We start from the raw sequence: 13,815 nt of genomic DNA on the forward strand, positions 1-13,815 counted from the left end.
CATAACCTTGACATAACCTTGACATAACCTTGACATAACCTTGACATAACCTTGACATAACCTTGACATAACCTTGACATAACCTTGACATAACCTTGACATAACCTTGACATAACCTTGACATAACCTTGACATAACCTTGACATAACCTTGACATAACCTTGACATAACCTTGACATAACCTTGACATAACCTTGACATAACCTTGACATAACCTTGACATAACCTTGACATAACCTTGACATAACCTTGACATAACCTTGACATAACCTTGACATAACCTTGACATAACCTTGACATAACCTTGACATAACCTTGACATAACCTTGACATAACCTTGACATAACCTTGACATAACCTTGACATAACCTTGACATAACCTTGACATAACCTTGACATAACCTTGACATAACCTTGACATAACCTTGACATAACCTTGACATAACCTTGACATAACCTTGACATAACCTTGACATAACCTTGACATAACCTTGACATAACCTTGACATAACCTTGACATAACCTTGACATAACCTTGACATAACCTTGACATAACCTTGACATAACCTTGACATAACCTTGACATAACCTTGACATAACCTTGACATAACCTTGACATAACCTTGACATAACCTTGACATAACCTTGACATAACCTTGACATAACCTTGACATAACCTTGACATAACCTTGACATAACCTTGACATAACCTTGACATAACCTTGACATAACCTTGACATAACCTTGACATAACCTTGACATAACCTTGACATAACCTTGACATAACCTTGACATAACCTTGACATAACCTTGACATAACCTTGACATAACCTTGACATAACCTTGACATAACCTTGACATAACCTTGACATAACCTTGACATAACCTTGACATAACCTTGACATAACCTTGACATAACCTTGACATAACCTTGACATAACCTTGACATAACCTTGACATAACCTTGACATAACCTTGACATAACCTTGACATAACCTTGACATAACCTTGACATAACCTTGACATAACCTTGACATAACCTTGACATAACCTTGACATAACCTTGACATAACCTTGACATAACCTTGACATAACCTTGACATAACCTTGACATAACCTTGACATAACCTTGACATAACCTTGACATAACCTTGACATAACCTTGACATAACCTTGACATAACCTTGACATAACCTTGACATAACCTTGACATAACCTTGACATAACCTTGACATAACCTTGACATAACCTTGACATAACCTTGACATAACCTTGACATAACCTTGACATAACCTTGACATAACCTTGACATAACCTTGACATAACCTTGACATAACCTTGACATAACCTTGACATAACCTTGACATAACCTTGACATAACCTTGACATAACCTTGACATAACCTTGACATAACCTTGACATAACCTTGACATAACCTTGACATAACCTTGACATAACCTTGACATAACCTTGACATAACCTTGACATAACCTTGACATAACCTTGACATAACCTTGACATAACCTTGACATAACCTTGACATAACCTTGACATAACCTTGACATAACCTTGACATAACCTTGACATAACCTTGACATAACCTTGACATAACCTTGACATAACCTTGACATAACCTTGACATAACCTTGACATAACCTTGACATAACCTTGACATAACCTTGACATAACATAACCTTGACATAACCTTGACATAACCTTGACATAACCTTGACATAACCTTGACATAACCTTGACATAACCTTGACATAACCTTGACATAACCTTGACATAACCTTGACATAACCTTGACATAACCTTGACATAACCTTGACATAACCTTGACATAACCTTGACATAACCTTGACATAACCTTGACATAACCTTGACATAACCTTGACATAACCTTGACATAACCTTGACATAACCTTGACATAACCTTGACATAACCTTGACATAACCTTGACATAACCTTGACATAACCTTGACATAACCTTGACATAACCTTGACATAACCTTGACATAACCTTGACATAACCTTGACATAACCTTGACATAACCTTGACATAACCTTGACATAACCTTGACATAACCTTGACATAACCTTGACATAACCTTGACATAACCTTGACATAACCTTGACATAACCTTGACATAACCTTGACATAACCTTGACATAACCTTGACATAACCTTGACATAACCTTGACATAACCTTGACATAACCTTGACATAACCTTGACATAACCTTGACATAACCTTGACATAACCTTGACATAACCTTGACATAACCTTGACATAACCTTGACATAACCTTGACATAACCTTGACATAACCTTGACATAACCTTGACATAACCTTGACATAACCTTGACATAACCTTGACATAACCTTGACATAACCTTGACATAACCTTGACATAACCTTGACATAACCTTGACATAACCTTGACATAACCTTGACATAACCTTGACATAACCTTGACATAACCTTGACATAACCTTGACATAACCTTGACATAACCTTGACATAACCTTGACATAACCTTGACATAACCTTGACATAACCTTGACATAACCTTGACATAACCTTGACATAACCTTGACATAACCTTGACATAACCTTGACATAACCTTGACATAACCTTGACATAACCTTGACATAACCTTGACATAACCTTGACATAACCTTGACATAACCTTGACATAACCTTGACATAACCTTGACATAACCTTGACATAACCTTGACATAACCTTGACATAACCTTGACATAACCTTGACATAACCTTGACATAACCTTGACATAACCTTGACATAACCTTGACATAACCTTGACATAACCTTGACATAACCTTGACATAACCTTGACATAACCTTGACATAACCTTGACATAACCTTGACATAACCTTGACATAACCTTGACATAACCTTGACATAACCTTGACATAACCTTGACATAACCTTGACATAACCTTGACATAACCTTGACATAACCTTGACATAACCTTGACATAACCTTGACATAACCTTGACATAACCTTGACATAACCTTGACATAACCTTGACATAACCTTGACATAACCTTGACATAACCTTGACATAACCTTGACATAACCTTGACATAACCTTGACATAACCTTGACATAACCTTGACATAACCTTGACATAACCTTGACATAACCTTGACATAACCTTGACATTTTTTTTTTTTTTTTTTTTTTTTTTTTTTTTCAGGAGGAGGGGAATGCTTTGCGCACGCCGCCCCTGGATGTTGGTGGGCGGGAGTGTGGGACTCCCTGGCGAAAAAGGTGCAATGCCTGGTATACCCACTAAACCCCTCCTCAGGCTTCAGCCTTTGCGCAGAACACCCACCGCGGCGTCCCCTCTCGGGATTCCTGCACGGTGGGTGTCTGGATCAAGAGTCAAAAACCGTTTAACTAAGGCCACGGTAAGCCTATACTACACCTAGAGTCAAAAAGCAGGGTCAAGAATTAAACCTAGAATAAAAATAATAATAATAATAAGCAATTTAAAATAAAATAAATAAAATATAAACGCCTAGCCTAAAGGCTGAGGCTTGCGTCTCTGTCTGGTGCTTTGCATCCTACGGTGCCGTCGCTTTTCTATCCGGTCAAGCTCTTCTCGTTGCTTGGCAACACCGGTGATGTAGCGAACGAGAGTTGTCCTGGTGGTGTCGTTTTTTAAAAGCGCCATAAAATTGCCGAGGCCGATAGTTGTTCCCATCGAACCCTCGGCGGCGCCCCTCTCGGCAGCAAAACGCCCGCACTCCAAGAACGCATGAACGGGGCCATCAGGCCCACGCCCACATGCCAGGCAGAGATCACTCGACAAAAAGCCCATCCTCGACCGATACTCAGAGAAGCATCCGTGCCCGGTGATAAACTGGGTCAGGTGAAAACTGAGAATTTTAGGGCCCCACTGGACCCACTCGCTGATAACGGGAATCAAGCGGTGGGTCCAGCGTCCATGCTTTGCAGCATCCCATCTGTCTTGCCAACGCTGTAACGTGACAAGCCTTTCCTCAGCCTTAACCCGCCCAGCCTCCGACACGAAGCCCTCCGAGCCCCGGTCGAGGGTGGACAGCCTGCGAAAAATGCGAAGCCTTTCCTCCGCCACCAACACCAGAGGCGGCACGCCCGCCAGAACACAAACGGCGTCGAGGGACACGGTCCTGTACGACCTGGCCACTCGGGCCAGGATCGAACGCTGGACCGCGTTAATGGCCTTATCGTTGCCGCACCTCGACGCCACGTGCGCCCAAGCAGGGGCCGCGTAGAGGACCACCGACTCGACCACCCTATAATAGAGCAGCCGAGCCCAGTAGCCCCCGCCCCGGATATTGGGAAGGATTCGGGCTAGCAGGCCCGCGTACTTGGCTGCCTTCTCGCAGCTTCGCCTGACATGTGCACGAAAACACTGATTTCCCTCGATCAGCAGTCCAAGGTAGCGCACGCATCCGCCGCCTCGAAGGGACGCCGAACCGAGGGCCAGCCGGAGGGGCCCCGGAGCCTTCCTGCTGGTCAGGTGCAGGACCTCGGTCTTCTCCTCCGCCAGCTCTAGATGGTTGTCCCCGAACCACGCGCGGATGCGGGCGAGCGTTTGCTCGGCCAACGCAACCACGCGATCGGCACTGCGCGCGCCGACGAGCAGGGCGACGTCGTCCGCAAATCCTATTAGACTACAGTGCCTGGGAAGAGGCATCTCGAGGAGGCCATCGTATTGGGCGTTCCAGAACCAGGGGCCGAGAACGGAGCCCTGAGGCACCCCGGCATGAACTGGAAAACGCTCAGGTCCTGACGGGGTCGTCGCCTCCACCACGCGCCCGCTGAGATAGCTACTCAGCACGCGCAACAGCGGAGCCGAGACCCCTTTCCCCGCCAAGGCGCCCAAAATACCGTCCCACCTTACGGTGTTAAAGGCATTCCTGACGTCCAAGGCAACCATTACGCAATGCAATCCTGTACGCTTGGCAGCGTCCCATGTGTCGATGAGGCGACACATGGCATCGACCGTGCTTTTGCGCTTGACAAAGCCAAATTGATTGCCTGCGAAGGCCACCACGGACGCCAGGCGCTCCTTGAGACAATACTCAAACGCCTTGGAGAAGTTCGAGAGAAGGCAAAGCGGGCGCCACGACACCACGCCCCCGGGTCCAGGCTTCTTAGGGATCAACACCAGCCGGCCCACCTTCCACGCCTCCGGGAAATATCCCAATTCGAGGCATGTGTTGAAAAGGTGGGCGACGTGGCTGAGCGCCTCTCTCCCAAGAGCCCAGACCACGGAGGACGCTATGCCGTCGACGCCGGCCGCCTTCCTCTTGACCTTTTTGATGGCCGCCTCGACCTCGTCCTCTGTAAAAAACTGCCTAGAAGAGGCAGGGCACTCTGGTATAAACTCCTCAATTCGAGGGAAAGGAGCCCCACTAGGAGGCTCCGTTACAAAAAGCTTGCGGACGACGTCCGCCACCTCGCCGGCACTAAGGGATGCTGGCGGAGAGCGTCCCTTGACCCTGCCGCTGACCCACAGGTACGGCCGGCCCCACACATCAGCCTCCACGCTATCCGTAAACTTTTTCCACGCGGCGGACTTGGCAATCGCTATAGAGCGTGCCAGGTCCTTTTTAAGGACTTTATACGCCGAGATACGAACTTCCAGGGCCCCGGCGTCCCGACCGCGCCTGGCCCTCTGCAGGCTTCGCCTGGCCTTGCAAACCATTTTCCTGGCCGTCGCGATCTCGCTACTCCACCACCACACGGGACGCTTATCGCGCAGCCCGGGGTGGAGGGTGCGAGACGCTCGTCCGGCCAGGTCGACAATCATGTCTATGTACGCGTCCACGTCCTCAACAGTAACAATACTGAGAGGGTTAGCTTCATGCGCATACCTGCAATATAATTCCAAGAATTTCCTGGTGTCGATGCTCCGGCGCGGTGGGCCGAGATGCGGTCCCCGCCCGGCCGCGCACCCACCAAACTTGTGTAGAATGTACCGGTGGTCGGAGGCAGTCTCAATGTCGAGGATCCTGCTCTCCATCAACCTGGCATAGGCGCCGCCGCCACAGAACATAAAATCGATGAGGGAGCGCTGGCTCCCCCTCTCAAAAGTGAAAGACCCGGTACTCTTTACCGGGACGAGGCCCATCTTATTTATGAGCTCGAGGACGGCGTGCCCCCTTGCATCGGAGCAGACCGATCCCCAGGCCGGGGACTTCGCGTTGAAGTCCCCGCCCACCGCAATCTGGCCCAGAGGGATATTTCCAATTAGAGCCTCAAGATCACAGAGAAGGGCACCGAATTCAGAGAGAGGAATATTCGGGGAGAAATAGCAGCCAACGAGGGTGAGGTCACCCACGCCGACCGCCACCGCCCCCCGAACGGCCCCCACGGGCCTAACCCCCGCCCCCGCAGCGCCCCTCCCCGTGACCCAGACGGCCGCCTTTCCGGTTTCATCCCTGTGCCAGTCACCTGGAACGGTCCAGGGCTCCGACACGAGGACAACGTCGACCTCGAGCTCACGCACAGCCTGCTGCAGCAAATCGTGGGCTAGCCGACACCTATGCAGGTTTATCTGGAGAACATTGAGACCCCCCAGCCGGATACTCTGTAAACTGGCCATATTAGCCATTGCGCCGCACTAGTAAAACGTCTCGTGAAAATCGAAAATTGAGAGTAAATATGGGATTTACCGTCGGCGAGATGTTTGCGCTCTGCTAAAATCGAAGCGAAGGTATTCCGGTGACCAAACAGTAAATTCCGTGCAGCAGTGTTAAGCTCAGCGTTGCCGTTACACCCACACACTGCACTTCACTAACAAAATTAATTAAATTAAATTTCAAAACTTATCGGTTAACGACCGATAAGCTAACGTTATAACAAAAGAAAAGAACTGTAAGAAAAGAAAAAGTTTAAGAAGTAGGCCGACAAGAAATGTACCTCGCACAAAAACTCTTGCACAAAAAACCGTGCGTGTCAGTCGCGTATCGAAACAGACGTTACGTGACGTCAGCCTTACTTTCTATATTTTGACGGAGAGGGCCGTCCCTCTCCGCACGTCCCTGCTCCGCAGTGCTTGTTGAGCCGCTCGGCTCCTGTCGTATAATTTCGCCCAGCTCGGCCGCGCCTGCGCCGCCGCCTGCGCGTTCCGTGCTGCGCGGACGCAAGACGACGTCATTCGGACTCGTCAGCCCGTCTCCCCCCGCGCGTCCCTGAGCCGGCGCTCTCTTCAGCCTGAGCTTCGGCTCTTTCCGGCACGGCTCGCGGCGAAGGGCCGAGTCTGCGCACTGGTCTGCGCAGACATCGCTGCGCGTTGGCGACGCGCTACTTGGCACAGGGGGTACCCCCCCGGCCGATGCACCGCGCGGTGCAGGCTGCGGACATCCACCCGCGCGCGTACCACCGCCCCCAGAACTAATGCCTGCTTCATTCCGACGAGCAGACTGCTCAGGTGTTATATTATGATTACGCACCGCGGACGAGCCAATCCCCTTTTCAACCGAAGGGGGAGAGGCTCGCGCTCGCGGCGTTATTTTCGGACGTCGTTCGATAGAAGGAGGCTTCCCCCCCTTGCTCCTGGCCTCTTCAAGGGCCCTGCGGTAGGCAGGACATCTGAGACCCCCGTCCCGGTGCCCGTCCTGGTCGCAGACCACGCACCTCTCGCGCCCCCTACACTCGCCCGCCCGGTGATCATCAGCGCCGCATTTGCGGCAGACCTTTGTACGGTCTGGCCCTTTACAATCAGCGGCCCGATGTCCGTATCCCCGGCACCTGAAGCACTGGAGGATTTCCTCGCGCTCAGTTACCAGACAGCAGCTCCAGCCCACGCGTAGCGGGCTGAGGGCGAGGATACGCGCCGCCACCGACGCGGGAGCCAGAATAGATGCATTCTGCCTCCCAGCAAACGCCGGCCGGAGAGCGCGTATCTTGTAGCTGTCAGATGGAAATTCGGGCAGCCTCCTGTGAATAGCCGCCTTTATGTCGTCGACGGTCGCGTCGCCTTCGACACGGCGGAGGTGCAAGGTGCGGAGAGGGCCCCTTCCCACCCCGACCGTCGCCCTAAGCCCTTGTACCTTTTCGTTAACCAGGGAGCTGAGGGCCCTGGCCTTCGCCCCGTCGCCCCTCACTTGTATGAGCATATGTCCATCCCTACTGGTCCTGACGTCGGAGACGAGAATCCCCGCGCCGTCGATGTCGACCTTATCCTTTACGGCCCGAAGCATCTGAGCGTACGTGAGGTTCTCGCCCCTCACCAGTACCGTGTCGGAGGGCTGCTCGGGGGGGCGACGCATTTGGCCGGCTGGGATCCCCCAGATCTTGATTGCAACCCCGGTTCCCGAAAAAACCGCCTCCAGCATCTTTCGGAAAGGCTCCGAAGGAATGTCGGGGTGGGAGGCAATGGCTATGCACTTGCATGCCATCTTGACTCCCAGTTCCCTTAAGTGCGCGAGTGCCCTGTACGCGTTTTCCGCCGCGAAGGTGCTGGACCCGGTTGCCCTGTCAGCCGCGAAAAATATTCTTTTCTCGCGGATTCTGGGGGGGGCATCGCGGCGCGGAATGGATGTCCTGAGGGTGAGAAATGTGGACTCACCAACCGATGGAGGGTCCGTCCTCAGGTCAGCAACCCCCGGTATCCGGTCTAGAAGGAAGCGGGCAGGGCCCGTTCCCACCTCGAGGTCAGCTGGGGCGAAGCACGCCAGATCGTCGTCCGGACAGCCAACGAGGGGGTTACCCTCGACAATTGTCGTGTTCACGAACGACGATTCCGCCCACCTCCTGTCCACCAGTGCTCGGAGGGATGGCCAGTCCCTGGCCCCGCGCGTCCAGTCCGCAACGTCATGATCGTCCACCTCCTGCGGGTCGCAGGTCTGAGTGCCACAAGACCTGGTCCTCGGCGGGGCGATGCACTCGGTGTCCATCCTCTCCGTCGCAGGCTCGGTCTGCGTGCCCGTATTAACCCCGCGACCTCCAGGCTTCGCGTCCGGAGCTGGGGAGCTCCGTGTTGGAGGGCGGTGGGCTGGAGTTAAGGTTGAAGGGGCACGCTCGTTCCTCCTCATAGCCTTGACCGCGTGTTGCACTTCGTTGAGACTCCTGATGATAGTGTTGAAAAGCTTACGCGTGCCCTCCTCTTGCTCGGCTGAGGCGCCTAGCTTTTTGGCGAGAGCTCGCGTACCGGCAACCGCCTTCTTAACTTGAGTCTCCAAGCAGGGCAGGGGACTCACAAGACCACTGGCCGACGTCGATTCGTCCGACGTGCATTCATGTGCTTCTTCGGGCGACGAAAAAGCGGTCCTCTTCCTCTTGATCTTCCCCCTCCCCGCTGACCCCTTTCCGGAGCCAAGGGTGGGGGAAGAAGGGAAGGTAAAGAGGGAGGAAGGAGGGAGAGGGGAGAAGAAGGGAGGGGAGGGGGGATTGGGCACCGGAGAGGAGGCCGTAACGGCCTCCGTCCGGGGACTCTCGTCTCCGGTCTCGCGAACGGGATCGCGGGATCCCGACGGCGGAGATCGTGCCAGGCTTTTCCTGGGCAGGAAAGGAGAACCCTCCTGCTCGGCGTCGCGGCGTTGGCCTCGTTGGCTTCCAGTAGCCGTCACTTCCAAGTCGGCCTGGTTGCCTACCGACTTGGAGGAATTGCGGGTGCCGGGACACACCCTTATCTCGGCACGGCCGAGAGATGCAGGCGGCACTGTAGGTACCTGCTTATTTTTTGTATCTCTATTCATATTTAAAAAAAATGGAGTTAAACAAAAAGGGACAAAAACAGTGTAAAAGAGTGTAGGTGTGTAATATGGTCAGGAGGATCGCCGGGAGAAGGGGCACCGGCAGCCCGTCCTGGACCCCCCCGATGTCCGAGCGTCCCTACAATCCGGTGGCCTCGTCGGTTCCCCCCCCGCTCCCCGCAGCAGGGTACCCGTCCGGACGCCACTCGGCACTACTACGAGAAGCGGGATTTAGCGTAATCGCCCTACCACTGTGCAGGGCTGCCTCCCAACTGGCTGGGCTGGGTTCGGGCCCCCCTACTAATGGCGGCCCGGCAGTGCCCACCGGTGTTAACCGCTGTACCCTCCAGATAGGGGGCGCACACGGACACGAGGAAGTCCCCTCAGGACCCCCGATCATTCCCACCCCCGACGATCACTGCACCGTACTCCCAGACAGCGACCCCTCGAACTCGGAGACTCATTCATATTCCGGTGTACCTATTGACCAGGTACCCGGACCATTCATAACCCGCCAGGGCATTCCCGTTTATAGGTAGGCCCCCTTCATTCACGAGTGAACCCGTTTATAGAGTTACTCAATTCATCCACTGGCTCCCCGGAAAAAGGGGAAGGCCTCTCTTACACTCTCCCCGAGACAAAGGGTGCCCGGAAGCACGCGTAGAAACGTGTGTGTACATGAAAGTGAGTGGTTGTGCCCGTCGACAGCTACCACTGTTGCTGCGTCATTCGAGAGCCTGAACCCCTTCGGCGAGAACAGCCGGTACCACGTGAAGGTGGGGAAGACTTGGACTGCAGAGGCTATGGCCAGAAGGCCTTAGTTACGCATGACAGTCCCTTATCCGACCGACATAACCTTGACATAACCTTGACATAACCTTGACATAACCTTGACATAACCTTGACATAACCTTGACATAACCTTGACATAACCTTGACATAACCTTGACATAACCTTGACATAACCTTGACATAACCTTGACATAACCTTGACATAACCTTGACATAACCTTGACATAACCTTGACATAACCTTGACATAACCTTGACATAACCTTGACATAACCTTGACATAACCTTGACATAACCTTGACATAACCTTGACATAACCTTGACATAACCTTGACATAACCTTGACATAACCTTGACATAACCTTGACATAACCTTGACATAACCTTGACATAACCTTGACATAACCTTGACATAACCTTGACATAACCTTGACATAACCTTGACATAACCTTGACATAACCTTGACATAACCTTGACATAACCTTGACATAACCTTGACATAACCTTGACATAACCTTGACATAACCTTGACATAACCTTGACATAACCTTGACATAACCTTGACATAACCTTGACATAACCTTGACATAACCTTGACATAACCTTGACATAACCTTGACATAACCTTGACATAACCTTGACATAACCTTGACATAACCTTGACATAACCTTGACATAACCTTGACATAACCTTGACATAACCTTGACATAACCTTGACATAACCTTGACATAACCTTGACATAACCTTGACATAACCTTGACATAACCTTGACATAACCTTGACATAACCTTGACATAACCTTGACATAACCTTGACATAACCTTGACATAACCTTGACATAACCTTGACATAACCTTGACATAACCTTGACATAACCTTGACATAACCTTGACATAACCTTGACATAACCTTGACATAACCTTGACATAACCTTGACATAACCTTGACATAACCTTGACATAACCTTGACATAACCTTGACATAACCTTGACATAACCTTGACATAACCTTGACATAACCTTGACATAACCTTGACATAACCTTGACATAACCTTGACATAACATAACCTTGACATAACCTTGACATAACCTTGACATAACCTTGACATAACCTTGACATAACCTTGACATAACCTTGACATAACCTTGACATAACCTTGACATAACCTTGACATAACCTTGACATAACCTTGACATAACCTTGACATAACCTTGACATAACCTTGACATAACCTTGACATAACCTTGACATAACCTTGACATAACCTTGACATAACCTTGACATAACCTTGACATAACCTTGACATAACCTTGACATAACCTTGACATAACCTTGACATAACCTTGACATAACCTTGACATAACCTTGACATAACCTTGACATAACCTTGACATAACCTTGACATAACCTTGACATAACCTTGACATAACCTTGACATAACCTTGACATAACCTTGACATAACCTTGACATAACCTTGACATAACCTTGACATAACCTTGACATAACCTTGACATAACCTTGACATAACCTTGACATAACCTTGACATAACCTTGACATAACCTTGACATAACCTTGACATAACCTTGACATAACCTTGACATAACCTTGACATAACCTTGACATAACCTTGACATAACCTTGACATAACCTTGACATAACCTTGACATAACCTTGACATAACCTTGACATAACCTTGACATAACCTTGACATAACCTTGACATAACCTTGACATAACCTTGACATAACCTTGACATAACCTTGACATAACCTTGACATAACCTTGACATAACCTTGACATAACCTTGACATAACCTTGACATAACCTTGACATAACCTTGACATAACCTTGACATAACCTTGACATAACCTTGACATAACCTTGACATAACCTTGACATAACCTTGACATAACCTTGACATAACCTTGACATAACCTTGACATAACCTTGACATAACCTTGACATAACCTTGACATAACCTTGACATAACCTTGACATAACCTTGACATAACCTTGACATAACCTTGACATAACCTTGACATAACCTTGACATAACCTTGACATAACCTTGACATAACCTTGACATAACCTTGACATAACCTTGACATAACCTTGACATAACCTTGACATAACCTTGACATAACCTTGACATAACCTTGACATAACCTTGACATAACCTTGACATAACCTTGACATAACCTTGACATAACCTTGACATAACCTTGACATAACCTTGACATAACCTTGACATAACCTTGACATAACCTTGACATAACCTTGACATAACCTTGACATAACCTTGACATAACCTTGACATAACCTTGACATAACCTTGACATAACCTTGACATAACCTTGACATAACCTTGACATAACCTTGACATAACCTTGACATAACCTTGACATAACCTTGACATAACCTTGACATAACCTTGACATAACCTTGACATAACCTTGACATAACCTTGACATAACCTTGACATAACCTTGACATAACCTTGACATAACCTTGACATAACCTTGACATAACCTTGACATAACCTTGACATAACCTTGACATAACCTTGACATAACCTTGACATAACCTTGACATAACCTTGACATAACCTTGACATAACCTTGACATAACCTTGACATAACCTTGACATAACCTTGACATAACCTTGACATAACCTTGACATAACCTTGACATAACCTTGACATAACCTTGACATAACCTTGACATAACCTTGACATAACCTTGACATAACCTTGACATAACCTTGACATAACCTTGACATAACCTTGACATAACCTTGACATAACCTTGACATAACCTTGACATAACCTTGACATAACCTTGACATAACCTTGACATAACCTTGACATAACCTTGACATAACCTTGACATAACCTTGACATAACCTTGACATAACCTTGACATAACCTTGACATAACCTTGACATAACCTTGACATAACCTTGACATAACCTTGACATAACCTTGACATAACCTTGACATAACCTTGACATAACCTTGACATAACCTTGACATAACCTTGACATAACCTTGACATAACCTTGACATAACCTTGACATAACCTTGACATAACCTTGACATAACCTTGACATAACCTTGACATAACCTTGACATAACCTTGACATAACCTTGACATAACCTTGACATAACCTTGACATAACCTTGACATAACCTTGACATAACCTTGACATAACCTTGACATAACCTTGACATAACCTTGACATAACCTTGACATAACCTTGACATAACCTTGACATAACCTTGACATAACCTT

Source organism: Megalopta genalis, chromosome 6 (genome assembly GCF_051020955.1).
Source record: "Megalopta genalis isolate 19385.01 chromosome 6, iyMegGena1_principal, whole genome shotgun sequence".
Taxonomy (NCBI): domain Eukaryota; kingdom Metazoa; phylum Arthropoda; class Insecta; order Hymenoptera; family Halictidae; genus Megalopta; species Megalopta genalis.